At 39.8% G+C, this 27,209-nt stretch overlaps 1 protein-coding gene across 5 annotated transcripts in view; it reads right to left on the bottom strand.

Annotated features, from left to right (window-relative positions):
• The window catches only part of KLHL29 (kelch like family member 29), a 642,275-nt gene extending 616,000 nt beyond the window's left edge, over positions 1 to 26,275 (bottom strand). For 3 of the 5 annotated variants that reach the window (XM_072407479.1, XM_072407480.1, XM_072407478.1), the window contains exon 1: positions 26,015 to 26,269. The gene's annotated coding sequence lies outside the window, so the exon portion shown is untranslated. Of the gene's footprint in view, positions 1 to 26,009 lie in introns of all 5 variants that reach the window. The other 2 variants (XM_072407482.1, XM_072407481.1) reach the window with 2 other exon arrangements.
• Between the last annotated feature and the right edge of the window lie 934 nt (positions 26,276 to 27,209).

The raw sequence follows: 27,209 nt of genomic DNA on the forward strand, positions 1-27,209 counted from the left end.
ACTTCATTTGCTACATTTACAGGAGGTGAGACCAGGATTGCCATCTACTTCATGGACTAAGATGTCAGATCAAAGATGAAACACTTGTGTGAATCCCTGTGGTTGTGGTCATACATGTCCAACACAGATCAGCCCCTGGTTCAGCCTCTCATCAGCAGCATCTGATGAAGACTTCTCAGCCTAGACATATTTACTGGCCCCCCAAAAAATACACCTAGTCCCACCCAGGCACGAGATCAGGTGACGTAGGATAAAAGTAAGAGTTTGCCGATCTCACTGCGCATGCGTGAGATGTTTTCCCCCCACAAAAAAGGGTGTTACACCTAAAAAAAAATAAAAACAACAGAAATTTTACCTTACATTAAAGGGTTGTCTATCCTTTTATGTAAAGTGATATGTTATGGACTATGTTCTGGCTGGTAGTGAAGTTACATAGTTAGATAGTAGGTTAGGTTGAAAAAAAGACATAAGTCCATCACGTTCAACCACCAGGGAAAAAACATATCCCAGACACAAAACCCTAGACTTCCAGAGGAAGGCCAAAAAAAACCTGGTACAATTTGCTTCAACAGGTAGAAAAAAATTCCTTCCTCATTCCAGGCAATCCGATGTTACCTGGATGAACAGTCATTGTTATCTTTAAATCCTTTAATACCCAGTTATATTCTGTGCTTCTAGAAAAGCATCCAGCTTTTTCCTAAATCAATCTATAATAGTTGCTGAAACTACTTCCTGAGGGAGCCGATTCCACATTTTCACAGACCTTACAGTGAAGAATCCCTTCCTTCCGGAGTTTAAACTCCTTTTCCTCCAGACGCAAAGAGTTCCCTCTTGTTCTTTGTAATGATCTCAAAGTGAATAATGGGGAAGAGAGTTCTCTATATGGACCGTTTATATATTTATACAGGGTGATCATATCCCCCCTTAAAGTCTCTTCTCAAGGGAGAATAGATTCAGTTCAGATTATCTCTCCTCATAGCTGAGCTCCTCCATTCATTTTTTAAGTTTAGTTGCCCTTCTCTGCACTCTCTCTAGTTCCACAATGTCCTTTTTGTGAACTGGTGCCCACATCTGGACTGCAAATTCTAAATGTTTTATTTGTCTAGGCTCCATAAAGTATTTTTTCCCAAACCTGTTTACTTACTTCCTCATACAAAGAGAGTACATTTGTTTGACAAATTCGGCCTTTGTTGAAGCCATGCTTACTATCACTTATAATACTATTTTCTAGCAGAAACTCCTCTATGTGTTTTTTTTTTATCAAACTCCAGGACTGTTACAACTATTGACATTAAACTAACTGTTCTATAGTTACCTAGTAATGACTTTGCTCCCTTTTTGAGAATAGGAACCACACTGGCCTTACACCAATCCACCAGTACCATGCCACTGCCCTTAAAAGTCTCTACAAATTAGAATTAATGGCTTTGAATTAACCGAGCTCAGCTCTTTGAGAACACGTGGGTGTAATCCATTAAGGTTGTGGTTTAGTTACCACCTCCTCATGCCCTTGGACAGCTTCCCCTGGTGAAATGCTACATTTTAATTTCAGTTACTCAGTTGCTGTTAAAAATTCAACCTCACTTCATAATTCTTTTTTGATCCTCAGGAAGTTCTGAAGTGAGGGGAAAACTCTCAAACCCCAGGAAGGTTCTAATCCTTCCCAGGTAATATCTGCATGTTAACCCTTTCTCTTGTAACCTCAGATCATGCATTTTTCATCCTTTGCCTATTCTGAGTTGTGTAACAGGTTTACTTTAATGATTTTTAAAGAATACAAACGTAGATAAAATGATATTTTTTTTTAACATCTGCCTAGAGATCAGTTTTAAATTTTGCATGCTGCTTCTAGCCAGGCTTTAATATAAGGATGAGACAATGAAACAATAAGTCGCCCTTGACGCTTCATATTTCATACGCACTTGTTCAAATACAGCTTGGCCTCCTCTCTAAAATAATAATTCTGCTCTCGCGGCTGAGAACGGAATGCGGCTTGATCCACAGATACAACATTATTTCATTTTAATTTAAAAGCCAATTAGAGTAAACCTGTTCATTTTCCAGGATGGCCTTTGTGCTCTGTGGATGATGTTTTCTATCCAAAGGTTAAAGAATTCCTTAAAGTCAATTATCCTTTGTCGACAAGACAGGCTGAAGCACCAAGAATGTTTCTGGATGCTTGACTAGTGTAAAGATATTAGGCGGCATTCTTTCTGATAGTCAAATCTGCAGCTAAGCTTTGTTGGCCATGGTTTAGGGTGGCATGTGTTGCACGGACAGGCAGGATACTTGGTATCATGTATGGTGGCCACTTGGGCAGAATCAATGGTCTGGCTGCAGACTATAATGCAATGCAGTTGCACTGGTTGTTTCAACTATCAATGCAGCCAGGCTAGAAGGTAATTTTTCCAGACTAAACAATCTATCAATATTTACATAGTAGGTCAGGTTAAAAAAACATAAGTCTATCAAGTTCAACCACTAGGGAAATAAACATATCCCAAGTATAAAACCCTATGGACAAAGGGTTGGTCCAGAGGAATGCAAAAAAAAAAAACAAAAAAAAAAAACACTGGTACAATTTGCATGGATGCTGTGTCAGTTTATTGCTGACTTAGATGAGATGTCTAACAACTGAAGACTTGGAGGCAAATGCTAACAAGGAGGGGAAGGCAGTACAATATGTTTCTAAGCTAGAATCACCATGAAAGTGAATGAGATTGGATGATCTTATGGAGTGAAATGGGGCTATTCTAGCTATAAGCAAATATACTGGGTCTTCTTTATCAAAGCTCCCTAAGACTGGAGAAGATAGAATATCATGGGAGAACCTGGGTGATTCAGCAAACCTGGAACAGATTTTTTTAAAAATCATATACTATTACAGAGATTTATTTTAGACTGGGAAAAAGCTGACCTGTATCATGACTTCGCTTTCCAGTAACCACCTAAAAACAGCCAGATGGTAACTGAAAAGTGCTAGGTGCTGGGGAGAACACTTATTGGTAGGCAAATGTTTTCAATCTTTGACCAGATCCATTCAAGGTTTGCTGGATCACCCAGGTTCTCTCATGATAGTCTATCTTCTATCTTCTCTAGTGTTGGGGAGCTTTAATAAATAAATCCCAGTTTGTTCATATATATATATATATATAATAAAAATCTACAAAACTGATGCCTCTATATAACAATATTACACTTGCTGTACTTGGACTTCCACATTTCATCTTCATTCATTTCTATAAATTAAAACTTGCTACTTTCCCTGACACCATAATGACTCAAACAGCTAAACTAAAGCTTCCTCAACACATCATAATGATTTCCTCATTAGTTACTATTGTATCTCTATAGACACATTCTTTCTTCTTCTACTCCACCACTGACTTTCTCTGCAGACATAGCTATACTTGTATCATTGTGTTACTGCGGACAGATACACACCGGCTTGTCAGTATTGTATCAACTGCGTCTTTGTGCACATTTCTGTTTGCTATTGTGTCTTGGAGAACATGCACCCTCTTGAGTCATTATAGTTCTGATTGTGTCTCTATGGACATTTAAGTTGTGTCAATACAATACTGATTGTGTCTCTATGAACATGTTACCCTTGTGTCAACATAGTACTTATTGTGTTTCACAGTAGACACGTTTCTGGTTGTGTCAGTATGTTATTGATTGTGTACCTGCGGACATATTTATTTTTTGATAATCATTTTTCGACAATTTTTTAATTATTGGTTCACATGTATTGCCATTCAGCCATCCTGTTTCTCAATTGTTTTTGTCTATAATTTGAACAGTATAGGTGCCTTCAAGTGCGTTAGGTGGGAGAACAGAATAAAAAAGAGGGGTGGCTTAAGATATGTGGTTTAGTGAGTAAAAAATCTGCCCTGAGTCAGTGTCATATGTACCTCCAAAGCAGATAACATTACCATTTTTAAGGAATGCAGGATAGCAATATGGCTCCTTGGTCCTCCACAGGCTCGTATCAGGTACAAGGTCTAAAAGAAACCTTAATACTTCTGTGTGTGAAAAAGTATGCAACTTACTTCCCTTTTTTTCCCATCACATGGACCAAGAACCTCAGGTAATCTCTGGCTGTAGCAAGTGAGCACTTACACAGTGGAATTGGGGAAAAGTAAGTAGCTTCTGCTGAAAAGAAAATATAAGGTTGGGATTAAAAGTTGTGAATTCAGCGCCACTGTTATGAACTTTGAAGATGAATTTCCCAACAATGTCTATGGCTACAAAGGTGAATAAGATCTTGTTTCAAAGTGATTTTTAAGGAAATAAAAACTACACAGCAAAAGACCTCCTCAATGTGTGTAGTCCTTGTTACAGAGATAAAAATGTGAAAAGTCAGCTCAGGCTTTTAAATAAGCAAAACATATTTCATTCAAATTAAACTGAGTTGTAGCTTGTTTCATATCTTTAGCACTCACAAGATGGCTATGTACCTAATAAAGTCATTCGTACATCCTTGATGAGTTCAGTTTTACCTGGTGTACTCTGGCTAAACTAAATTTACACTCCTTCACGCTTCAAAAACACTGTAAAATGCTAGTGTGTTAATTTTACGGTTATGAAACTACATCAACATATTTGGGGAAATTAAATATTTTTACTACTTCATAAGAATAAACATTCCTCGAAAATGGAAAGCCCTGTAGACAGCATTGAATTTCCAAAGTGTCTAAAGCTGAATGTCAGGATGATAAAAAAACAAAAAAAAACAAGTTAATTCAGCTCTGTATTAGAAATACAGGTAGTCCCAGAGTGAAGGACATCCGACATATGGACGACTCCTAGATACAAACTGGGCTTCCCTGCTTCTCCCTGTGCAGAACAGGCTTGAATGAGGGAAGGGGGGAGATTCGCATGATTTGTAGAAGAAATCTTTTGTTGTTCTGCAAGCTCTTTTAACTCTTTAATGACCAAGACAAAATCTGCAGTTGTTTCTTTTTGCATAAATAAACAGCTTGCTCCAGAAGTTAATGAATGTCTAGACTCCATAAAGTCTTTTTTTTTGCTTTGTGATTAACTCACAGTGAGAATTTTATACAGTAACTGACACCACGCTGCCTAATAATATGTTGAGACAAACATCTGTCCTAATTGCATTTATTAAAATAATGTACCTGTTCCAACTTACATACAAATTCAACTTAAGAACAAACCTACAGTCCCTATCTCATATGTAACCCCGGGACTATCTGTACACCCCAGGGCCATTTTAAGGCAAAAAAAAAACATTACCAAGTCACTAATGTCAGTGGGGGAGTTGGGGTCTCTGCAGGCCTCCTTGCCCTCCCTGTATAAAAAAAAAGAAGCTCACCCCTATTACTTTCACCAAAGGCGAGAACTCTATGTTAAAAGTAAAAAAAATGTGATCAGACAGATCATTTATTGCAGGAGGAGACAGGTGATGTGCAGTTTTTTATTTTCACTCACCTGAGGGCAGAAGATGTAACAGGTGATGTGCCTCCTGCAGAACATAAATGTACTTGCCTGATCACAATTTTTTGTGACCCATGAGGGTATTGCCATCCTCCTCAAAACTTTCAGATCTGTGGCCATCTTGATTGGTCAGACTTAGTTCCACTTTGAGATGTAAAGTCCAATCCTGGGCACTTGTAGTGTTATTTTTTTAAAAGCGCCAGTATTGGGGGGCATAAAACACCTAAGAAATGGTCCTGGTACACCCTAATATATTGTTAAAAAAAATAATGGAAGTTCCCGAATTTCACTTAGCATAAGCCTTATGCAAATCCTGTACAGTGGAGCTCAGAGAGAGAAGCAGAATAAAATTGTGTTCTCCCCAGCACCTTTTAGCTGGGCGCACCACCCAGCACTCCTCAGTACCCACGTGGCTGCTTTTGGCTGGTTAGTAAAAACTTGGGTCACATTACAGGGGCTGCTACCCACCTACAGCTTCTACCCACCCAAATTCATAAAAGTTCTGGGGAGAATACTGAAAAAGCTGGTCAGAAGTGAAAGTCACAGATAAAATCATCAGCTTGCTCCCATTTTATTCTCCAGTTACAGATTGGGGATAGACAAGACCTGTAGGTATTACCAAGCTCAAAACCTTTGACAGGCAAAACAGCTCCCTTATATGTATTTTATATGTGTACTCCGCTGTTTGCTTGGAGATCAGCTTTAAAATAAAAGCCATAAACTGATAGGATGTATGTAATTAAAGTAATCCTCTTCTAACATGGCTCACTAGTCAAATAAAAACTTGTTGACTTCCAATTAGATTTTTGGCCAGACGGGTGAGCTTTTATGTCAAGTCAGGGATTTTTTTCCTTTGTTAATACTGATTAATACCTAAAAATATGCTTTCAGAAATACCAGCTCAGAAAAATAAAATGGCAACAGCTTTCTAGACTCCTCCTCAACACATGGAAAGGTCACGCTTTTTAAAAGCAGAATAAAAACCAAACTCTTGACACCAACATAACATATGTCATTTTTCAGTCTAGGGAATCAAATTTGGAATCTACAGAATGAAAAAAGATAGAAGAATAATGATAGAAGTTTGCACTTTGAATAAAACATTATTAGGACATGCTTTTCAAAGGACTACCATCAAAATTCAAAATGTTAGTTTTGAATGTACGGTCTTGGGTAATATCTGGATCTGAAAGGTGACTTGCGGCAAAAATGCCATCTTCTTTTTTACAATTATTTCTAAGTTAAATATAAAACATTTTTTTAACCTATCAGTGCTCAACCCAGAAATTGTTTTAAGCTGGGTGGGAAGAATTTGTAGGCGGTTGTGTAGTAACCACCCAAAAACATCGGGTGGCTGCTGAAACGTGCTGGGAGGTGCGCCCGGCTAAAAGGGGTTGGGGAAAAAATTGCCTATGTTGCACCTCTGTGCTGCTGCTCTGTCAAAATGTGCTCCGGTTATGGCTGCATAGCATTTTTCTGAGCAGCCTTCTTGATGGTGACTATAGTCGGTCATGGCTGAAAGATTATTGAAATTGCTTAATGGTGATATTGCAGCTGGGAGCCTTCTAGGTTCAGCTGTCTACAGAAAACTGATCGTTCTTCTAATGTATGACTTAAAATTTTACATTTAGCTGTCCAAGGGTCCTCTGACAATCAAAAAGTTTTAGCAGCAACATCAGCAAAAGAAAACCATTGGGGGTTGGTTAGCATGGGTACGTCTATACTGAAAAGTTACTAGTCCCGTATGTTGGAGAAATCCACATTTTAAAATATCAATAAAGCACTGGCCACATCTATTCAGCTGTCCAATGTGCAAAACTGTTATTGATATGATATCTGGTCAATAATAAATACCCCTGAAGAAAAATCTAGTAGAATCAAACAGCAGGGTTTTTTTGGCCAAGGGGCTATAATGACAGGAGCAGATTCCATCTCCTTGACGTACAGTACCCTGCTGTGTTTTAAAAGGATTCAACTCTACTTTAAAACACCCTTTGTCCTAAAATGAAGATCACATACATTTGTTAACTAACACCAAGAGGTCAATATTTCAGGAAAAGTCAAAATAGTACTTAAATGGAGCCAATCATGGACCCAGTTGGGGACTTTGGTTAGTGGAAGGTATAAAATAAAACAAATAAACCACATTATGGAGGTGATAAAGAACAGTGGGAGGTGGATTATTTTTGCCCAAGGATGGGGTTTAAATCTGTGAGCATCTGTTCTGAATATGCCTGATAGACTTGATATAATGTTCCTTGGTGCCCCTTGGTCCCATGTCTGCTGAGCAACAAAACACAATCCTAGGAGCAAGTAGCAACTCCCCGCCGTGATAAATTGCATATATACCAGATCTATAAACGTGCGTGTTTTTATTTTCCCGAGAAGACCCACTATTGTACATTGTAAAACTTGATATATGTTGAAGTTACAAGTCTTTCAAGTAAATGTTAATATGTTTTATCACATAAATGTGTTTTTTTTTCATCCCTTATTATCAGCAGAGTGTCTTATGTTACTTGGCAACGGAGAGCAGCAGTCGGTGTTAGCAATGAGCACCCTAGGAGGTCCGTCATTAATTTGTATTCCATCCGATTGCTACCCATCTCCACTGACAATTGATTATGTGCGAGAGACTGAATCATCTCTGCTTGAGGAACTCTTCAGAGCACAGACTGGTACGTGCTATACAGACATTTCAACTACATCCCAACATGACCACTGACATGGCCATACCACAGTTTTATTCCCCCCAAGCTGATCATTGACATCATAATATATAATAATTATCTTGCTAGATATAAAAAAGAAAATGTAGTTACTGGCCACATGAACACAATGTGAATATGACCAAAATATAATTGTGAGTTTAGGCCAACACAACCTATCCAAGACACTGTATTTGAGTTTCCAAGTTGCCAAGACACTTAAGGTGTGGGGTGTCTAACTATTTGCCGTGCTGCTGATCTATATTGCTTAATTTCCGCCATTGTTTACTCAAGTGTCAGCTGAATATTATTGCTGTGGACTGTTTCCCTATAGTAAAAACAATGGTCCATGTTTAAGCAATGGGGTAACTGGCTCTCAGTTGTCCTACTGTATTGTCATCCCAGCAACAGAAAGTACTCAAACAAGGTCCAGCATGAACAAATCACCAGGAAATATTTCAAGTTGAAGTAAAAGAAAATTAGGTTTGCATTGGATATAGAATTATAAGTACTAATAAAACTAGATCTAACATGAACTGACCAAGTCAGGGATTGGTCAAAGCAAAAATGCCCCTCCACTTTAGATGTAGGATACCAACCATCCTGTTATGACCACTAAACTGTAGGTCTACTCTGAAGACCAAGTGCATCTAAAAAAGCTCATCTACAACATGGCCAAAGACATGATCACTGTGCAGTTCTATTACAACGTAAACATGAAACTATACACCCTCAACATACCTAACACAACGGACCACTGGACATGATGATGACATGTTACAGATATTCATAGTTTTTATTCCTATGATATCTCCTTGTAGATACTATACAGTTGATTCAGTATCTAAGAACACAGTGGATGGAGTAGATCTCCTGCCCCAAAATTCTCTTTATTATCATTTTTGGGGTAAAAATTCCACAAAAACAAACAGTTACATGCCACAAGCGTAGTAAATGAAAGTGCCTTATGCCCCAACTTGCCAACCCAATTGGAAGTATACAACTTTCTCCACAATGACAAAGGGGTATAAGGAGATGATCATAGTGGAGGAAAGGAGAGTTTCATGAGCAGAATGCCGATTACAGGTAGAAAAAAATCACATAATTATCTTTTACAAATATGATCATCAGTTTATATGAATTAATCCCATTATCCTAATGGTATTAGCGTCTTGCTGTGTTAAGCAGAGAGCACTTTGTGACATACCAAGGGCTTAGTATCACTGCCTGAAACTTCTACTAAATGGGTCTCAAAATGCAAGTTGCCATATTCAAGAGCAGCCCCTTTTAGCCGGGTTCCCCAACCGGCACGTTTCAGTAAGCACCTGTTTTTGGGGAGTTATTGAAAAGCTGGGTTACAATACTGGGGCAACCACCCACCTACAACTTCTTCCCACCCAGCAATTCTGAGGAGAATACTGAAGTATGCTCCAAAGTATAACAATAGTGATATCTGCTCTCCATTACAATGTGACCCCTTGGTGTCTCCTTCAACCTGCTGGCAGCTGTTAAAAAAAAACTATATTTTCATGCATGGTCATATGACGTGTGCTAATTTTTTGATTTAACTCACCTTCCTGCTGCAGTAGACTGTGAGTTGACATAAAGACACAAAGACCACCAGAGGACTGAAGTTTGCTTGTAACAAAGAGTATGCTCTCTATTCTCAAAATCACTTTAAAAAGACGCAGTTTAAAAATCTGGCACAAGCGGGTTGTTAATCCTTCAATATTACTCCAACAAAAAGCCTTTTACTCACACACGGTCTTTACAAATATAATAACTTTCTTGTTAAAATCTGTACTTCAACAGGAGCCCAAATGTATCGCGGTACAACTTCTGCAACCTGCCGGTCCTCGATGCCGAGGCAATAAAAGAACCTGTTTATGGGGTGACGTCCACCTCCTTATTCTTTTCTTTTGCTTTTCGCCGACTCCTACATATAAAGCACCTCTCTGCAGCTCCCAACCATTAACGTCTCTTTGTGTTTCCACACTGCCCAAGTTTAATGCATAGCTTTCTAATATCTTAACAGTTGTCGCTGCTTTTAAAGCGTCAGGTGAAGCCTGAAAAGCTGATAATCCTGCGAGATTGCAGATGACAGGCTTCTCTCGAAAGCGGACCGTGTTAGAATGTCAGAGAGAGGAAACAATGAGAGACGAGAGCCTGAGCTTCCTACAACAATGTGCCGTAAATCCATTTTAATCCTTTGAAGCCTGAAGACATGGCCACCTATTGAACGGGTTAAGAAGACTTTGTTAGAGCGGACGCTGCCAATTCCTATCATCACCTTTTATTCGTTCTCTTCAACCCTGTTCACGCATTTACACTGGGTCTTGCGGTTCACAGGAGTTTAGGAGAGATCCCAATTAACTGGTTGTCTTCTGGTACTTGACTACACAGTGCTTACGTTCATTAAGATCTCCGTCTATGCAGTTCGGTGATAAAGGACTTGTGATTTTCTATATACACACACACAAAGATTTTATAAAAAGAATCTTTACTTGTAACTAAACCAACCTAATAACCACATCAATGCAGTTATAGAAGAGCAGTTTGTTCGGCTCCCATGGTTCTAAAAGTCATACGTGTCGAAATTATTTAAGAATTGAGATGTTTTATACAATCATTATCTTTAGAATGTTACAGCTTAACAGGTCAAAATCAGGAACAAAAACATTCAGGTTTTTTTTTCTTGAACAAGAAAGGCTGCTATCCTCAGAGGAGGTTTGGGTACCATGGTCATTACATATGGTAGCCATGCATGGAGATATTCCCTTATTTAGGACCACTCAAAAAAGTGCATCTGGAAGCCCTAAATGGAGCACTGCCCTATTCAGTCACGCTCACACAAGGTTATGTTTAGGACAAAAAAAAATATTTTTCTTGTGCTAGGGACCATCCAAAATGACCGGTCCATAGTAAAATCACAGCTCTGAAACTTTGAACAACAGAATGTAGAGAACCACAATGATAGTCCATGCTAAAAGAAATCTCTAAAATGTGTTAAGCTTAGTTGTGCTTCAAGTTTGTATAATGTCAGGTTGCACAAAAGGTTAAGTAGGGAAGACAGAAGGCAGAAGAGCTTACAATCTAATGTCTTTTCTGTAGTCTATGATAGTCCAAAGTGAAAAGCCAATATACCTATCATTTTTTTTGGCTGTGTATGGAAACCAGTGCCCAAAGTACACCCAGGGAAACAGTGGGAGAACAAACTCTGTGCATACAGTGTCCTGGCCACAATTTAGCCATTGGTATTGCACTATCTATACTCCAGTCTTACTACTGGGCTCAAATTATCAATGTCCATATTCCTTGGCACTCTGTTTGACTTTTTTGGCCGAAGTCTTCACAGTACAGGTCCTCTTTAGTCATTCTCTCCCCACTTCAGTGTGACAGCATTCAGGTACCAAAAGGAGGTTTGGGTACCTTGATCAATACAATATGGTAGCTGAGTGGAAATACTCCCTTATTCGAAGCTCATTCATGAAAGTGCAGCTGGTAGCCCTGAGTGGATTACTGTCCAAGAGGAGGGGGAGGAAATCACATGCCAAGCATTTTTCAGATCATATTCCTCCCATAACCAAAAACAGCCATCATGAGCTTATGAAAGACAGATTACAACGCGGTATAAAATAACAATACTGCATTTGAGATGACAGCTCGATGAATGTTTACAATACTTCTTTAGGCTCAGGCAAACTGTTTTATTGACTAAGTCCCCGGGTTAAATGCTGTACCTTCATCCTCACTTCTTAACCATAGTTTGTCAGAGATCAATGCAACTCTGGTCGTCAATATTGCCATAAATAACAACAGGGTTTTTGCTTCCAAGAAGAAAGATTATGCACTCCAGTGCTTATATACCTGATAAATTGAGTGGAAAAGCTAATTCGAGGGCCACGAACATCATGGAGGCCCGGGCGCTCAAGACCGCCACCGTCTAATGATCTACTGCGAATACAAACAAGTGTTTGTTAGCCACAAGAAACTGAGCCGCTAAAGTCATAAAGAGCTGTATACTGTACAGAGAAAAACATAAATCACTGCAACACTGATACAATAATACAATGCGAGAGAGCTTATTATTTCAAGCCCAAAAAAAAAGGTCAGTTGGAAGGCTCTGTAGTGCCATCTCTGGATGGTCTTGTAAGAAGAGGATTGCAGCTTACAGCACAAAGTCATGTAAAAACCATTAGACATTCCTCTCTTGCTCAGAATAAAAAAAGGTCAAGTCAAAGATAATCAACATAGTCTACATATCAAAAAAAAAAAAGCTTTCACTATAGACAGCGGGTAGACCTTCATTTGCAGAGGAATGGAAGAAGAAGCTGTTATGAAATAGCATTGTGTGGTATTATTGTTAGTGGAGGCTTTCAGGGGAAAACACATACATATGTTCTTGTCGCTGAAATAATCTAGTTTCCTTGGCTGTTTGTAATTCTGGGTTGAAAGCAGCACAAGAAAAGCAAAATGAAAATCAAATAAGAAATGCAAAACAGACTGCAAAAAACATATAATTAAATCTTTATGTTACTAAGTGAGGGTGGTAACGAAAGCACGGCCACATAAAGTAGACCTTTCGGGAAGTTTACAAGTTTTTATTCATGACATGTCTCAATATAAGACTAATGTAACCTGAAGTTTACATTCCTGGTTTATCACAAAATACAGCCACAGAAACATATTTCCAAAAGTTCCAGCTTAACGTAGATGCTAAAACAAAATCATGACCGAACAAAGACTGCTCAAGAAAGGTGGATGATGGCATTGTCTGGGGAAGTACTGTAATCTCTGTGAGAGGTAATAAATATATCAAACTCACAACTTACAACTATTATTACCTAAAAAAAGTCCATAGTCATGTCACTAGATGTCCATCAAAGGGCTCACAACCTAATATCCCTACCAAAGTCATAACCACAGTTTAAGGTCAATTTTTTTTTTTTTTGGGGGGGGGGGGCAATTATCCTCACCGCATGTTGTTGGAATGTGGGAGAAATCTGGAGTACCCATGGGGAAAGAACATGCAAACTCCTTGCAGATAGTGCCTGGCCAAGATTCCAACCTAGTGCCACAAAGGCATGAGTGCTACCCTCTGAGCCACCATACCACCCAACTACACTGTGTGGTCAAAATTATGTGAACAGCCCTTAAAAATTCAGTTGCACAAAATCAGAGTAGTAAAGACGTGTTTTGCTGAGTTTGGTGTGCAGGAACACAAGTAACCTGCAGAGAATTCTGACCTCAACTCTACCCAATTGTGATCCATGTCTTCTTGCCCAATATACTGTATTAACTGGCCTCTTCGGATAGTTTACAAACCCAGTGCAAAATTTTTGCCTTCCCAGAAAAGTAGCAGTATAGCTGCAATAAAATCTACAAAAATGCCAATGAGCTATCAAACCATTTCTTATTCACTAGTATACCAGGACAAGCTAACAGGTGATCATTAGGAATCAAATAGTGATGCAAATACAAAATAGAGTGGGCACCATAGGAAAAGTTGAGTGGAAATCTTCCAGTGGGACATCTGTCCTGGTGACAAGTGTCTTAGAGAGGACTTCCCCTAACTCCACTCCCTTAGTTAGAAGGACAGACACAACAAACTGATATATATTCTAAACATTGCCTACTGTATCCAAAACTACAAAAAGATAAAAGCTAATATTCTGGAGATGAAGTCTAAAGGCCAGCTTTACATGTAATTTTAATACATTTGCAGGTAATTTAAAATGTCTCAGTTCTTAAAAGGCCAATGATGATGTTAATGGTCCCCTGATGGATTCTGTATAATAGCAGATATGTAAATAAATGGTGAATCCAACTTCGGGAGTGTGATACCTTCACTGAGATCCATCCAAACTGACTGGTGATTGCCTTCAAAGTTTAGAAGTTTCTCCATCAGTTTTGAAGATCTAAAATGCAAAGGAACCCATGGAGCTGTGTGGCACATAGCATGACCAGCAATGAAGAATTTAGAACAAAGATTAATTCAGATATGGGCTGCATTCATTATGGCAAAACCTATACCAAAGTAACAATTCCAAACAGCTTCCAGAACTACTAAATTACAGGTACTGTTACACTTAACTCTTACCCCCTAAAGGACAGGCATCTCTATCCTGAGCATGAGGGCAGTTCTGACTCTGGGGGTGCCTTCATTCCCAAGATTTACAAGCTTAGTCCAACTCACTGGCCATTAAGGAAATAGCCCCTTAACCATCCCTGGCTATTTAGCTTGCTTAGACACAGCACTCAGCGTTTGTGCAACGTGTCTCCACTGGTGCCAAGCCCCTAGTTCTGTGAGCTAGTTCCTGTACACCTTTTGGCTAATTCAGTGTTTCCTGTGTCCGGCTTCTGTGTTAACTCCTCGTTGTCCAATCTGTTGGTTCCCAGCCAACTTCCCTGTGCTGTTCCAGTGTTCCTCCCTGTCTGTGGATATGTGGATATCCCTGAGTCGCCTGTGCCTCCTGTTGCTTCCAGTTGTCTCCTGTGTTCCCTGTGCCCGCAGTGGCCCGTGTCACTGGTGTTTGTCTCCTGGATCCCTGGCGTGTGACCTGACCTTTCTTGCTTGCTCCCTGCCTCGACCCCAGCTTTCCTCGATTATCCTTCTGCTTTGTGATTTGGTACCGTGTTTCATATTGCCCACCTCGGTGTGCCCAAGGACTGCAACCTGGCAGTAACCAGTGGCGCAACATCCTCACCATCAGAGGCTCTGGACAAAAGCTAGTTACTGCTTAGACCCTGCGCCTTGGTCCTTCTCAGGGCTCACACCACCTCCGTGCAAGCTGTAGTGCCCCCCAGTGGCCATGTCTCCCCTAGCATGACAGGTACCCTTTAAATTTAAATTCTTTGTCACTATATATTTCCGACAGTTCCTTCCAGACTCACGTCTTCTTTCAGATGAACTAATCTATTTATTTTGCACTAAAGAAGTGTTGCGGAGCTTACAGGCAGTGCTAATTATAAATGCAATTAACAAGTGGTAAAAAAAATATACAGACTTTTCCTCTGTCGTTTCCCTGCTCCCAGATGAATTCCAGTGATTCGTAATTACTCTAAAAACGACAAGCGATCTGTATTGTGGTGAGCGGGAGACAATGTTTAGAATCTTGCGGGTTACTTTGTCAAGGGAAATTGGATATGGCAGGAACTTTTTTAATTAAACCGTACAATAAGACTGTGGAAGACCGAGCAGAAGGCGATATTGTTTTGTCATAAGCCAGGGTAGACACAAATAAAAAAAATCTCCCTTAAAGAAGTAAGTAGTTCTAGGAGAAATGTGACGGGTAAAAATTATTGATTTTATTGTCCTATACAAGGAGTGGTACCGCTAGAAGTAGCTCTATGGCAAACACAGCCATAAGAGTGCAACTTTGTGCAACATTACAAATCTCTCTTTAATAGATCTAAACTCTTTCACTAAAATGGACTATGTTATTTTGGATTAGTAGGAGCACTGTTAGTCCTGGACACCTGGTCCTTCAGATGAAAAAACAAAGCATACTCAAAATAATTTCCTTAACCTGCCACAAAGCAACCCACATGCAGCCCATATGTGAACCACATCCATTGAAAACATGTGTCGTAACAAGTGCATTTTGGTGCTAGGTGTAAACCTAAATTCAAATGTTCACATCCTATCAGCAATGGCAGCATTCACATTCCCTAAGCACATGTTGGCTTTTAGGAAAACCTATGGAATCTTGAAAAATCGTATACTCCAATCTGCAACAACCAAAGTTTTGCGTGCCACCCGGCACTTTTCAGTAAGAGTTTTCAGAATACAGGGGATGCCAACCGCCTACAAATTCTTCCCACCCTGCTTAAAAAAAAATTCTGGGTTAAGCACTGCAGTATATGGGATGTTTTACCTACCAAAGGATACCTATTCTACATTTTTAACAGTTCTGCCACCCAGAACGTTGGAGTCTGGTAAAATGGATGCCAATCGAATTTCAGTAGAATATTACACATTAGAACAATTATGCACGTACAAAAACCAATAGAACTTATATATTAAAACAAATATAAATTATTGAAATGCAGTGTTCTCCCCAGCCCCATTTAGCGGGGCGCACCACCCGGCACTTTTCAGTAACCAGCTGATTACTGAATAGCTGGGTAACACGGCCACCCACCTACAGCTACTTCCCAACCAGCTTAAAAAATTCTATGAATTATTTCAATTAATTTGTATTTATTTTATGATAATTTGTAATTTAGTATATTATTTGGACTATATATTGCCACTGAAGTCTCATTATACCTTCATCATTTTCCACTCTCCTACTTTCATGTTCCTTGTGTGCAAGACACCTGATTCCTGGTTATTTGTGCTGCTTTCCATCTGTACAGCTGACTTCAAAAAGATTAAGGGGAACCACTTGTATTGCCTATTTTTAAATAAACCTAATAATATATTATTGAAAACAAAGTTGCATAAATTGTGTCTTTTATACCTGTCTAAAAGATCAGCATTAAATACATACATAAAAAGGCAACAAAACACCTATACAATAAAAGTACGCAAAGAAAAAAAAGGAAATTAAATTAAATTAAGGGGATCGGTATTAATTTACAGTATTCCTGAGTCAAGTGAAGCATAGCATATCTGCATAGCATTGTACACAAAACCACTGATTTAGGAATGTATAATTAGCATTGTGGCGTAAACATGACAGATTCTGCGATGAGTGTTTGACTACTTCTGCTGTTCATGTACAATGTTAAATTAAAGAAATGTCTAGGGAAAAAAAAACTATAAAAAAAAAAAACACATGGGCTCGCTCAAGTAGTGCGGCACTGGCAGCAAATTGTAGTTCGCCTTTTTGTGTACTGACTTCATAAATCAATCAGACCCAGCGCTGGCGATTTATGCATTTTCACTCGGGTACACTGGGCAGTGCAGGACTGGCCTTAATCTAAACAGAATAAAACATGGCCCAGAGAAAGTAGAGATGGGGAAAATAATAAAGGGGTTTGTAAATAAATAATAGACCATGCTGTATACTTCTGTGTATATAGGCAACGGCTTGAAAACAACTGCAAGATTCAATAGACGGGGGAGTATGATACTAGTGCAGTCAGGGAAATACAGCTTAAAAGGCAACTCCCGGCAAACAGCTACATACACAACTGGAACACGAGGGCCTAATTAGAAAGATGTTTACAGAACTGAAGTCACAATTACTTGCTTTGCTGGTTTTTGTTTGGAAATTGATGACTGTTGAACCCATGCACATAAAAAATGGTCAATGAGGAAAATGACAAAGCTTTTGTATGTTTGTATGTAAGACTGCAAACTTTTTTAAAACTCAAACCATTAACTTTTTGTTTAAATACAAATAAAAGTCACCATTATTACCATTAACAAATAAAAAAGTCACACACTCTAATATTTCATTGGATCGCCTTTACCTTGGATTGGACATGGTATCCTTGTTCATGCAATGTCACAGCATTTATTTCAGACCATTTTTCACCATTTTGTATTGATGGTGGGAGAGTCAGACTACTGTGTAGTCTTCTTCAGCCCATCCCAAAGATTATCAATAGGGTTAAGGTCTGGACTCTGATGGTGGTCAATCTATGTGTGAAAATGAGGTCTTATCTCCCCTGAACCACAATTCAGCACAATGGTTCTGTTATCTTGGAATATGTCTGTGGCATCAGGTAAGAGAAAAACCCGCTGATGGAAAAACCTGGTCATTCAGTACAATGATACCTCGGCTAACGAATGGCTCTGCTAACTAATTTTTACGCTAACAAAGATTTTTTCTGCTGTGTTTTGGTATGGCTAACAAAGATGGACTCAGCCAATAGATGCATTAGTGGATGCACAATAACAAACTGCAGCCACGATGGGCTGAATTTTCACTTCATTTGAGCTAACGAACATTTCGTCTAACGAATATGATTAGGGACAAATTATCTTTGTTAGCCAAGGTATCACTTTATATTCAGGTGGTCAGTGGCCCTCATTTTTCAGCACATAATATTACTGAACCTGGACCTAACCAACTGGAGCAACCCCAGATCATAATACTGCCCCACCCACAGGTTTGGGAACTTATTTTACCAGGTAGTGTATAGGCATAAAGTTGCATCAAGGAGCTGGAAGAATGGGTATAATGGAACAATGGTAGTACAGTATAAATGGTTTTGATGAATCCTAGTCTTTTAATAAAGGCCATCTACAGGCAAAAACTCTCAACCCCATCCTGGTAATTTTCTTTACTTGGGCAAGACAAATTTAACAAAACTGTCCATCAGGTCCTTTGGAAGTGTATTTTTGGATATGGGGGACTGCGGATCCATCCAGAACTGCCCAGGACCCTACTGTCACCTGGCAATCAGGTTTGGGTAAAAATAGATGCACAATTAGTGTGGAGGTTGGAATATATGTAGCGCATTTTACAATAGCAGCATTTGCCAGATACAAAAAGTAGAAACTTTGGGTCAAGACAATGCAGCTCCTTTGTGCATGTCTAGGTGTTATGTGAAGAGTGGTGGATGGAAGTGGAGTGAGGACTTGGTTTCACTGGAGGAGGGAATCCTAGGAAGTAAGCCTGCCATAATTTTGCCCATTATGGCAAGAACAATAGGAACACCAAGCATATACAACTCTGAAGAAAGACCTAACACCCTGCTTCTTAAAAAGACAGGAACAGTACCCAAACTAATGCCACCAGAGTTAAACACAACAAATAACAGTGGGAGCTTTTTATTTTTTTTTCCACTAGGAATCGCTAGCAGACCCATGAAAACCTTTTTTTTTCCTTAGTTCAAGAACAACATTCTAATGTAAAGGAACAATAAAATCATCTATGGTTGACTTCCACTAGAGCTAAACAAAAGTGATGTCAGATTGAAGTTTTGACACTCTAAAAATTACAACAACTTTTGCCTGCAAGTGAGCTAGTTAATTTTCCATGAGCCCACGAAGCAATAGGGCGAGCGATCATTTACAAAGACAATTGTTCGGAGAATTTACTGGAAATAAAAGAAGACCCTGCTTATTCTTCGTTGCTGTGTGTGTCGAACCCTCCTGAGATCAACCCAACTGAAGGGAGAACCTCAACTAAGATCGATCATCTGCTTTATTTCATACATAATGTTGTGCGATCATGCAAGCAAGCCAGTGCTCCAAATAATTTTCTGGAATTAGTATTGATTGATTGTTGATTATTTGAATGAAGAACACTTCATTCTTCAAAGAGTTGCATCATGATAGATTAAAAAAGTGCAGGCTCTCCCCATACTGCAAGGGTTAAATGCTCTTATACTTCTTGGGAACTCAGTGATCCCCTGGTTTACCTACTTACAATGCAAGAGTGATGGCTTGCAATGTTCTTTATTACATCGGCAATAGTCAAAGTGTCATAGAGGGGAGTTTTTAGAGGTCACAGGGAAGAAGCCCAAGACAGCTCGGAATTAGTAATAGAAAGGATATGCCAGATGTAAATGAGGATTTATCATTTGCGGAAGCTGTACAGCACGGGTAGTTTTTGTATTAACTCAGATCTAGGCTTTACTTTTACAATTGAACGTTGCTCTCCACAGATAATGGTAAATGCTCAATCGTGTGTTTTATATTTATTTGCATGATTAAATATCACCTGTGTAGTTCTGAACCGATAGGCTAAATTACAAATCAAGGAACTATTTTACCTAGGGAAATGGAACATTGCCCAGATCTGCCACAAGAACAATGACTTATGGATCGTGTTCCTTGCCCAGTCTGAAGTTGGGCAGTAAAGGAAAAGGAAACAGGCCGATGGGTTTATCTTTCTGACTCTCTCCCACTGATATCAAATCCATATTTAGCACCACAGGTTTCCTTCCAGTAGAATACAGGTGCTGTCTCACCCAAGTTAATGATACAACCAGAAGCCAAGAAATTTTGAACTACAGCACACGTGCCATCACCCTGTAGACAGGACCACACAGGCGATTTTTAGATGCTTAATTGTGAATAATAAAGAACAGGTAGAAAAATATGTCTACGTATGGTATGAGATAAACAAGTAGCATGCAATACCAATACGTTGAACAACGATTGCCAAATGCTCCCAATGTGTGTGAATAATCGGTACTACAAATTGCTTCTGTCGCTCCCACCATAGGGGACCTGTGTATTGATCAGTCATTGCCGCTAGCGAGTAATCAGCAGAACAACAAAGCTAATAATAGTCACCAACGTACAAGTGAACATATCAACCAAATAAACATTGCATGAGCAGAGAAAAATACATCTGAACCACCTTGTTGGTTAATACTTGCAGATGCTCTTCAAATATCTACCAGATATGTTTAAAATTGGCTGGTGGCCATTGGAAAATGCAAACACATAGTAAATATCATGTAGGCAGGCCATTTTCTTTGTACACATTTAATATATTTAGAGTTTATGTATTTGTAATAAATACTGATTACATTGGATATTTTACTGCCATGCCTGGTAATATCTCACTTTACAATGTAAAAATGAATGTCCAACAAAGTAAATTATGTCTAATGAATTTAATGACTCAACGCGTTTCGCAGACGCAAAAGCTTGCTTCTTCCATCCTGCTTTATCCCCCCCTCCTTTGAGCCAAAAGTTAATACGTATAGTGATAGAAACACATGTCCCCTCCGGTTTTTGGAATGTTTGTGTAAGTATTGGACTAACTTATATGTTAAATCATTTAAGCACATTTTGATATTAGTTAATTCTTGTTACTCATTTATAGATCTCAAATCTGATCCTGAAGAAGCAACCTTTTGTGTCTGCGAAACGTGCAAGTCATTAAGATTTGAGATCATATACCTCCCTTGTCAGAAGTTATTTTAAAAGTTTTTTTTTTATTGTGAATACTATTAAAGTTGACTGGCAATTTTCTTATTTGTGTGCAGGTATTTATTGTACTTTGTTTATTTTGTGGTTTTTCTGATAGCTGAAATACTGAGTTTTAAACAGTGGTGATCAAGTAAATATATCATATCTGCTATCATTAATGATCTCCAGAATATAGATCTAATTTGAAACATCAGAATATAAAACAAATCCAATATGGTGAAAACTGGAATCTGTTTCAAAGAGAACCTACCCCTAGGTAATAATAGTATTGATCCCATAAAGACAAATGATCCTACAATCTATCTGCAAATATCTTTCATTTATGTAATATTGAAAATTGTTCCTGCGTACCCTTTGGTGTCCATGATTGCAAGCACGATCACCATGCAAATATGGATGAGAGCTCTCACCAACACCCATATCCTAACACACAAAAAACATGTCCCGGTATCTACAGAAATCAAGGGGTACCGAAGCAACCCAACTATGTATTAGCACCTGGTGGCTGCATTATGAGCCGGCAATCCTTCGTATGTATCTTAAACATGTGTGGGAAACGGTGCATTTTATTAGGTAAATAAATCATAATGATCAATTATTTCTTCTGATGGGTTCTCTTAAATGAGAAAAATAAAATAATAGTGTATAGTAAGACTGTGACCATCGGTAACGTAATTCATCCTACCTGATTCTTGCTTGTGATGATAAATCTATGATGGAGTTAATGAATGGTTCCTAAACATTTGTTGCCCCCCCATCAATAAGATGTTAAGGCAATATGAAGAATAATACATTTTTTACCTGCTCTATAAATGGGAAATATACAGATGTACAGAATAACAATGGGGTCCCAGCACATGCCCCCCCCAGATCTCATGTATATGGGTCCAATTCTGCATCTCATTATTACATCCACATTTTTCCAGTACTATTATTTGAAAACCAGGTGTTCCCTGACCCACTACACATGGACAACAGATGTGTTTCCGTATAACTTAATCTATTTTGGATTTTACCTTTTATCCATTTTGATCAATCTGCACAAACTAAACAATCAGTTGTTAAAGGTAATTGCAGGTTGATCTGCCTTAAAAAGAAACAGCTTCTCAGTTTTGCAGACTTGCGGGGTTAAAAAGAGCATTCATTCCCTGGTATACTGGAACACTGCATGTCCTGTGTGGCTTCGCTGTGTGTTTTTCCATTTGAGTACACTTTTAACCCTCCAGCAATTCCAGTTTATGATACAAACATATAATAAAATACTGTACGAAACAACGGCATACCGGACTCAATGTGAAATGCAAGAACAGATGGATAAAATGAGTAATGGTCATCAGAAGGATTATCTATAGGGGTGCGCTGAGAAGAAGGCATGGCGAAACTGGACCATATGAAGTATAGAGAAGGAACAGAGACTGCTCGGTGTGATATGATTCCTAAATACAGTACAGAAGGGCAGCGTCTAGGTGCCAGGTCCAATATACCACCATACATAGGTGCTGGAGAAGAAATACACAACTTGTAAGAGAGACAGTCCTCCAACATCTGTAGGGTCTCAGCAATTCTGCATTAGTCAGGAAAGTGCACAAAGTGATTGGTAAATTGTGTTAAATTGTTGGTCTATCTAGAGGCATAAAGGTGTGAAAGAAGCAAATGACCACATATACCAAATACCAACATATAGTTTAAAGTGCTGGTCCAGCTACATGATTGGCATATGGGGATCAAAGGAAAAGAATGGGCATATATCTGCACATAGTTTACACTGCTGGTCCATCGGCATTACTGGATATATGGGCTGAAAGCAGAAGTTTGGGTATATTGCAAGCATTGGTTTTAACTGCTGGTCAACATACCCCAATGGCAGAAGATAAATGGGCATATAGCTGTATATAGTTTAAACTTCTGCTCTATCTACAAGACTGGCATTGAAAGATGAAGACTGGGCATATACCTACATGTGTTTTAAACTGCTGGTCCATCTACATGACTGGCATAAGGGGGTTAAAGCAGAAGACTGAGCATATGCCTATACATAATATAAACTGCTGGTCATTCTGCATTGAAAGAAGAAGACTGGGCATATACCAAAATATAGTTTAAGCTGCTGCTCCACCTACATGACTGGCATAGGTGTTTGAAAGGAGAAGAAAGGGCATACATAAACACAGTTTAAACTGTTGATTCATCTACAAGATTGGCATATATGTTTGAAAGGTGAAGACTGTGCATATACCTACACAAAGTTTATTCTGTTGGTCCATTGACAAGGCTGGCATAAGGGGGTTAAAGGAGACGAATGGGCATATAATTTTACAGACTTTGAAGTGTTGGTTCTAAAGGACTGGCATAAGGGCTTAAAAGGAGAACTGGTATATACATTTACAAAGTTTAAACTAATGATCCATCTACAAGACGGGCATAAACGAGTTAAAGAAGATGGATGGGCACATACCTTTACAAAGTTTAAAGCGTTGGTATATGTAGAGGACTGGCATACGGGCTTAAAAGAAGAATGGGCATATACCATTACAGAGTTTAAACTGTTTGTCCATCTACATGATGGGTATGGGGGGGTCAAAAAAGAAGACTGGGCATATACCTGCACACAGTATAAACTGCAAGTCCATTTACATGACTGGCATGGCATAGGGGGGTTAAAGAAGAAGACTGGGCATATATCAGTACACAATAAAAACTGCTGGTCAATTTATATGACTGGCATAAGAGGTTAAAGAACACGGATGGGCATATACCTTTACAAAGTTTAAAGTGTTGGTCTATGTAAAGGACTGGCATAAGGGCTTAAAAGAAGTCTGGGCATATACCTGCACACAGTATAAACTGCAAGTCCATCTACATGACTGGCATGGCATAGGGGGGTTAAAGAAGAAGATTGGACATATACCAGTACACAATATAAACTGCTGGTCAATTTATATGACTGGCACAGCATAGGGGGCTTAAAGAAGACTAGGCATAACTGCTGGTCAATGTATATAACTGGCATAAGAGGTTAAAGAAGACAAATGTGCTTATACCCTTGCAAAGTTTACACAGCTGCTCCATTTACATGACTGGCATAAGAGGTTAAAGGAAGATGACTGGGCATTACCTGCACATATTTTTTAAACTTTCTAAACTTCAAGGAACCCAGAATCATCAAAATGCAGATTATGATTTATAACCAGAGCCCGGCATATCTGGTTCCTCTATCCCCAGTGCAATATCCGAGCAATGAAGACGTTCACACTGCAGGTATACATAGAGGACGGGGTGCCAAAGCACCCATTTCATACCCGAAAGTCAATATTTGTATTCTGGCCAGCCAGAGAGTTCACAAAATCGAAAGGTTATACACACACATCACTAGACACCTGCTTTTATTAAACCATTAACATCACCCTGCATTGCATACACTAAATATTCAAATTGAGGAATACTAATAGCATTAAAAAAAACAACAGTAAAGAACAAATATTGATCTTTTTTCTTGGCACACAACAACACACATATAGAGTATAATGAAACAAAATAATCATATAGCAATGAAAAGATAATAAAACTGCTCTGTACATTGGGAACCAGCAATGTGTACAGAGTAACAAAACACATATAAATAATCATGGCAAACATAAAATCACAGATCAGGAATCAGCCGTCTGTCACAACGTGACACTTCCCAGATCATCATGCAACAATAATACACAATAATGTCACAGAGAAGATACATTTAATGAAGCGGATTACAGGGATGGATATTATTCTAATCCAGCTCATCAATTAATATTTATTGAAATCATGGTCGTCCATCACGGGTCAATCATGGGTGTCATCATCTAACAATCAGAAAAGGGGATTTTAGGTTATATTGTGTTGTTTTTTGAAAATCAGGGATGTTTCTTGTGAGCGCGGATTCGAGGGATAATTTTTTAACACTGGCACTACCAGTTTTAGCAGCGATGGGTGGTAATGGAGGTGGAAATAAGGCTCGGTAGGGAGTCTTGTAAAGTTTAGCTGTGATAATCGCCCCCTGGCCATCCGGTGCCAATCACCTGCAGGGCGTAGGTGCCAAGCGTGGTAGCCAAACGCCTCCCGTTCCTCACAGCTTCCCTTTCGACAGGAGGGTACAGGCAACCCATCCAAGATATATTAGCAGAGCTGCTGTGTAATATAGCGTGCCAGGCCACGCCATCTGAGTGCCCCCCTCCTCACCATCCTCCTGGGCTCCCCTGTGTGTCTCTACGCACAATGCTCCCCCGAGGGCAGAGGGCAGTCACTAAGCGCCCATCTCCCTAATGACACATTCCATGTGGGGGCAGACACGCCGGCACATCTGGGCACAACACGGGCTCTTATGAATGAGAGGGAGGGGTGGGCTTCAGGAGACGAATAAAAACACAGGATCACGTTACCGTAAAGCTCGCCAAGCCCTCTCCATGCCTCCGAGATATTAGTGTCGTATTATATATAATGGTTAACCATTTCATGCCCAAAACCACATACATAGCTATAGTATGGACATGCCAACCCCATGCCTGGAAAGGTGCGCTGCCCCGGGCCAGTACGTCATAGCCAATTTTTAATTTTAATAGCAAAAAAAACACATTTTGATATTCTGCCAAATAAATTGTAAACACAAGCACGGTGCGTGCCGGAGCGGTGCCATGGGAGGTTGGCACCGCCAACTCCTTAGCAGACGCACCGGGGCGCTCGGGCACTTTTTCTCCCCAATTTTTTCTCCCCAAAAATAAAAAGTAAGGTATATCCACGTCCGATGAGGTTTGGAAATGACGATGACATGAATCCACGAATGTGGCGGGCGATCGGAGAACCGGCGAAGCAACGTTGATGGGCCGGCGAGACTTTTAGGACTTTGCGTAGTTGTAGACGGGCGTCTGGACCGCCCATGCGTAAGCGGGCATGGATCCCCTGATGCCACCTTTCTCCTCATTCATCTGACAAGCTGCAAGTTTTTTTTTCTCCCTTCTAACCTTACCTCCCTCCTGTTCTCTGCCGGGCACAGCGCAGGCGCACAGGATGATTGATAATACACCGGAGGATGCAGCCTGACTTCTCCAACCACACGGATCGCTGATAGGGATCGGGGCTGAGGATGCTCCTAGCCGGGTACCTGCACTGCCGGAGCCTCCCGGTGCTCGTCCTCTCCCGGGTTATAGGATCCTATGGCTGGGTGCCCGGGCAGTGATCCGGAGGGCTGTGTGTGCCCCGGCTGTATGGAGGCTGCTGCAGGATCCGGACCATGCTCCCTTCTGGCTCCCTGCTTCTCTCAGGCTGGCTACTTGCTGGATGGGGGCGGGGTCAGGAGCGTCACAGGCGGGAGGGGGCTCCAATCACACGGGGGGCGAGGCCAGCGCTGCATGTCTATTGGGGGGGACGCAGAGGAAGAGCCGCCGGGGAGCCTGAGCGGGGGACCGGGAGACTAATCCCAAACCTTACCGGTCACCGGTCTGCCCGCCTCCTCCCCGCCTGTGTGTTACCTGCCGGGAGCTCCTATGTCTGTACATCGGTACAGTGCGCCTTGTGTGTCTGCATGGCCGTGATGTCACCGGTAATATGTCTGTATTATATGTCACCGGTAATATGTCACCGTATATATATGTTACCGGTATTATGTCTGTATTATACATGTCACCAGTAATATGTAATATGTCTGTAATATACAGGTCATGTCCTATATATATGTCACCGTATATATATATATATAAGTCACCGGTAATATGTCACCGTATGTGTATGTCACCGGTAATAAGTTTGTATCATATATGTCACCGGTATTCTGTCACAGTATATATAAGTCACCGGTAATATGTCTATCATATGTCACCGGTAATATGTCACCGTATATATAAGTCACCGGTAATATGTCACCGTATATATATGTCACCGGTAATAGGTTTGTATCATATATATCACCGGTATTCTGTCACCGTATATATAAGTCACCGGTAATATGTCTATCATATGTCACCGGTAATATGTCTGTAATATATATGTTACCAGTAATATGTTTATCATATATGTCACCGGTAATATGTCTATCATATATGTCACCGGTAATATGTCTATCATATATGTCACCGGTAATATGTCTGTATCTATGTCACCGGTAATATGTCTGTCACATATATGTCACCGGCAATGTGACCATGTGTTCCATGGACATTGTATCT

This window comes from Pyxicephalus adspersus, chromosome 4 (assembly GCF_032062135.1).
Source record: "Pyxicephalus adspersus chromosome 4, UCB_Pads_2.0, whole genome shotgun sequence".
Classification (NCBI taxonomy): Eukaryota; Metazoa; Chordata; class Amphibia; order Anura; family Pyxicephalidae; genus Pyxicephalus; species Pyxicephalus adspersus.